Genomic DNA, 5,388 nt, shown 5'->3' with positions numbered 1-5,388 from the left:
TACGTCCAGAGTTGATTGAGGCTCTGACTTCATCAGACAGCAGTGACTTTCCACCTAAAATCATACACTGCATACACAGAACCTAATTATAGCTAATATGTGGAATCTACTACTTATACGCTGTACAATCTGGTGAATCAAGATAGACCAATATAAAGCCAGCAATCACCCTCACATGCAGCAGGATAAGACACATCAGCTATGCAGCAGATAATTAATAACATGCATGTCCAAAAAAAAATCACAAATATTCATGGCTTGAAACGTTATGCAACATGATAAGCAGATGGCCATCAGAACATGGCAATCAGTTTGGTTTAATGTCGCAGCGGCAGGAAACCAACAGCAGCTCAGTATTTTAGATGTAATTATGATATGCAGAATAGTAAAAGCTAGGTGTCACATTGCTTTGAGTGCTCTGTAATATCAAGCTGAATATGAACTGTGTGCTGCAAATGTGACTGTCTATGCTATGTGTGACATGGATTTCCAGGAAACCAATATTACATGGAGATAAAAGTATGAATGTACTTCAAGACAACAGTCATGTTTGCATCCTAAAAAGCCAATATACAGAACAATATTACAAGAGATCCAAGCTTGCAACAATTCCTCAAAAACAATGACCTAGAAAATATGTAAAGTCAATGAAATGTGAGTCATTTCCACTATTTAAACAAACAGCATGGAAGCATCATAATGCACCTGCCAAACGACCACCAAAGAGCTTAGCCACAACACAGTAGGCTAATTCATAATTAATATCAATGCAAACATGCCCAAATAGCAAAAGCAGCAGCATCCAAACAGAAGCGAACAGCTGGAGGACGCCAATATATGAAAATGTGACTACCTATGCTACTGTATGTGTGACATAGATTTCCAGGAAAAGCGTTTACCTAATGCAGGGGTCAGCAACCTGCGGCTCCGGAGCCACATGCGGCTCTTCAGCTCCTCTCCAGTGGCTCCCTGTGGATTTATAAAAATGGAAATGAATAACGGTTTTGGTTTTTTTATAATTTCATTTTTATTTATCATTGTTGTAGGTCTATGGTACGATGGAGTATTAGGGCCACATTGAGGAAAAATAAATAAATCTGAGATTTCGAGAATAAAGTCATAATATTACGAGAATAAAGTCATAATATTACGAGAATAAAGTCATAATATTACAAGAATAAAGTCATAATATTACAAGAATAAAGTCATAATATTACGAGAATAAAGTGATAATATTACGATTGTAAATTACGAGAATAAAGTCATAATATTACAAGAATAAAGTCATATTACGAGAATAAAGTCATAATATTACGAGAATAAAGTCATAATATTACGAGAATAAAGTCATAATATTACAAGAATAAAGTCATAATATTACGAGAATAAAGTCATAATATTACAAGAATAAAGTCATAATATTACGAGAATAAAGTCATAATATTACAAGAATAAAGTCATAATATTACAAGAATAAAGTCATAATATTACGAGAATAAAGTCATAATATTACAAGAATAAAGTCATAATATTACGAGAATAAAGTCATAATATTACAAGAATAAAGTCATAATATTACGAGAATAAAGTCATAATATTACAAGAATAAAGTCATAATATTACAAGAATAAAGTCATAATATTACGAGAATAAAGTCATAATATTACAAGAATAAAGTCATAATATTACGAGAATAAAGTCATAATATTACAAGAATAAAGTCATAATATTACGAGAATAAAGTCATAATATTACGAGAATAAAGTCATAATATTACAAGAATAAAGTCATAATATTACGAGAATAAAGTCATAATATTACAAGAATAAAGTCATAATATTACGAGAATAAAGTCATAATATTACAAGAATAAAGTCATAGGTTAACAAGAAAAAAGTCATAATATTACGAGAATAAAGTCATAATATTACAAGAATAAAGTCATAGGTTAACAAGAAAAAAGTCAATTATGAGAATAAAGTAGTAATTTTACGTTTTTTTTTCTCATAATATTCTGACTTTATTCTGTAAATCTCAGATGTTTTTTTCCCTGAATGTGGCCCTAATACTCTGTAGTACATTTGCACTTTGGCCCTCACTGCATTAGACTGATATACTATATACTTAGACTATAAACTGTGTTACCTTCTTCACAATACTCTAATGTTTTGCGGCTCCAGACAGATTTTTTTATTTTTTTGTTTCCTAAAATGTGTCTTTTGATAGTAAAGGTCGCTGACCTCTGGTCTAAGGTGTCTCAGGGGAGGAGAAGAGCCATGGTCCAAATGTGCAGATAGCAGGACAGGAAACCCAAAAGAGTGCCTTTGAGGAACAAACATCCATAATCAAAAAGAGGGAACATGATTGTTTCCTCCACCAGACATCCTGTATCTCATAAACTAGCCTAACACAAGCTAGTTTATGAGATACTAGCAACTTCTACAGCAGTGTTAGCAAGTGAAGTAACTTAGCAGTAAAGTTAAACAACAATCAGGGCAGTTTAAATAAACCGTCTTACTGTAAATCATGCTTTACAGTCCATATGTGCTCCCTATGAAGTGTAGCTCCGTTGCTGGGCGCTGATGTTGCGATGGAACCAACAATTGGCATTCACCTTCTTGACAATAATCTTAATCTCGTTCTTTGGCATGGCTAAAACTCTCGCGAGACTAGCTGCCCGTCGACCTATCCTGTTGTCCTACATATTCTATTGTACTTTACTTGAATATTTCCTTTTTCTGCTACTTTATACTTCTACTCCACTGCAATTCAGAGGCAAATATTTAATATTTTACTCCACTATAATTATTTAATAACATAACCTACTTTGCAGATTCAGATAATATACATATAGAATAATACAAAATATAATCAGCAAATAAATGTGATGATGATTTATTATAAGAATAGACAGTAATAAAGTACAGTACATAAAATAGTTGAAATTAAGATTAGATTTATAATTAGATTAATGCATCTGTACTTGTAATACAATAATATTATACATTATTATGAAATGGGCCATTATGCATATTAAGTACTTTAAGTATATTTTGATGCTAAAATAGTTAAAATTTTGAATGCATGACTTTTACTTGTACTACACACTGGCATTGCTAATTTTATTTAAGTGAAATATCAGAGTACTTCTTTTTTTTTATTGTTGCAAAAGTAATACACAAAACAGAGGTAGTGACATACAATACATAGAAATATACACAAATTGGAAGATAGACAAAACAAAGAAATAAATAGATATAACAATATTATTGTTATTAGAAATATGCAAACCAGTTGTTACTATGGTTATGTAGGGCACCGTATGTGTATGAGTGTGTGTGTATATATTTGTAACTGATATAAATAATATATGAGAGTTGTATCAATCTTCTCATCTAACTCTCGGCAAGAAAGTAAATAAGCGTGTTTAAATATTATTACACAAGACCAGTTACAGCACCTTGTGATGCTGAAGCAGAGGCTGGAGATGGTCCTGTAGCTCTCGGCCCACCACAGAGGGGGTGGGAGATGTTGCTTAAGATGGAGTTCAGTTTAGTCCTCAGCTTCCCCTCAGCTGAGAGCTTTTTTACACCAGTTTGTTTATCCTGCCTGCCTCCCCCGCAGCGGTGCTGCCTCCCAAGCACACCACCGACTGTACACAACAGAGGTTGCTCGCACAGAGAGGATTGAGAATGTCAGTCAAATTATAGAAAGAGATGTCGAATGGTGTTCCTAATTATCAGTCCACACGACCATAAATCTGTCGAATGAAACAGGATTTTGTGGAAATCTCCACAGGAAATACTGGAACATCATCTGATTATGGTAGAAGTATGCACATATTGATGCTCAGGTTATATTGACTGCTTAAATTTCCAGGGGTCAGATATTGTGTTGACTATACATGCTGCTCTACAGGTATATTTCTCAAATCTTTCAAATCACTGTGCATAACAAACCAGCTGCAGCACAACTTTTACTATTGTGCAATGAGTCGACACTTTTTTAAAATGTATGTGCATTATACAAAGTGTATGAATTTCAGATGTGTTCTGTCACCGCTCGCTGGTAATGATGAATTATTGACCATCTGCACGAGAAGCTTTTGAAGTATAAAATTGGTGCATAATGAGCCTTTGGTTTGGAGGCAGTTTCAGCTCCACCTCTCTCTTGCATGATTACATGTTGAATATTGATTATGCAAAAGCCTTTTAAATGACATTAGAGATTAAATCAGCTCTGCAGAAATCAAGCTTAACCTGTTCCGGTCATTGACACAAAGTTGATCTGCTGTATTTACTGTGCAGTGCATGTTTTATAGCATGCAAGGTAATTTTTACATATTTCTGCTGTAATTTTCTAGAAAAAGGTAACGACATCAAGCATCACCAAGGTGGAGACATCTTTAAAAGTGGGTCATACGTGTTTTAAACCACCTATGGGTTGAATATATTTTATGTGAAGTCATTCATTATTTTACTCATTAGCTGGTACTGTTACTACTTTCCCCCTCAAAGGACCACTCAGATAATAAGCCTGTAATTAAACCTGGCTGCAATGGTTTTTGGTGTCCACGGAGAGAAACAGGAATAGTAGCATAACTAATGCCAGCTTTATGTTGTGCAGAAAGAGCCTCAGATTAATATGGTCCGCTGTACTAAGAAGCAGTGACAGCCAGGCCTCAGTAATGTCTCTCTATATGTGGACCACGCTCTCTGTATCTAAGCACTGACGGACATGAAAGTGCCTTCTGATGTTCTGACCTGTGAGTTTACCTTTTGTTCATCCTGATCTATGTGCTCGTGTGCAGTCGGTCCTGCATTTTAGATCTGGGCTCTCAGTGAATCCGACCATGAAAAACGATTGTACTGTACCTCCATCAGAGAGTAGTCTATCCTGTGTTTGATTTTCTCTGGTTTTGATCTATGTTTGTATGTTTGTTGCTATGAAGTACTGACTGAATACCTCCTGGTTTAAAGTAAAATACATGTGATTTGACAGCAACAACACATCATTGAATAATATCATAAATGCCTGCAGGATTGTACATTTGAGCAACTGACTTAGAATATAATAATAATTGAACAATTGTGAAACTGACAACCCTCTACTGTACATTAAATTAATTATTGTGATTGGTTGCTGGATAATTGCCAATTATTACAATTTGTAGCCACACTTCAACATACTGGAGATGCAGTGATAGTCAGTGTCAGTTCGTTAATTGTTGTTTTTCCAATGATTCATGACATTTATAGTCAACATTATTATTAAAACCAGAAAATATGTTAATGCAATATATGATGTTTTATACTGTTAGGACCAAAACTATTATTTTCTTATTGATTAATCTATCAGTTGTTTGTTAGAGTAATAGATTGTTTGTTT

General features: G+C 34.1%; 1 long non-coding RNA gene across 1 annotated transcript; it reads right to left on the bottom strand.

The window, feature by feature from the left end:
- Window positions 1-939: 939 nt before the first annotated feature.
- On the bottom strand, window positions 940-2,608 carry LOC119494226. Its single transcript, XR_005208152.1, has 3 exons — window positions 2,519-2,608; window positions 2,241-2,322; window positions 940-969 (listed from the first exon to the last, which is right to left on the bottom strand). It is a non-coding gene; the product is annotated as an uncharacterized LOC119494226 (long non-coding RNA).
- Window positions 2,609-5,388: the final 2,780 nt, after the last annotated feature.

This window comes from Sebastes umbrosus, chromosome 9 (genome assembly GCF_015220745.1).
Source record: "Sebastes umbrosus isolate fSebUmb1 chromosome 9, fSebUmb1.pri, whole genome shotgun sequence".
Classification (NCBI taxonomy): Eukaryota; Metazoa; Chordata; class Actinopteri; order Perciformes; family Sebastidae; genus Sebastes; species Sebastes umbrosus.
Note: the sequence above shows the minus strand (reverse complement) of the source record. Positions and strands in the feature narration are given on the sequence as shown.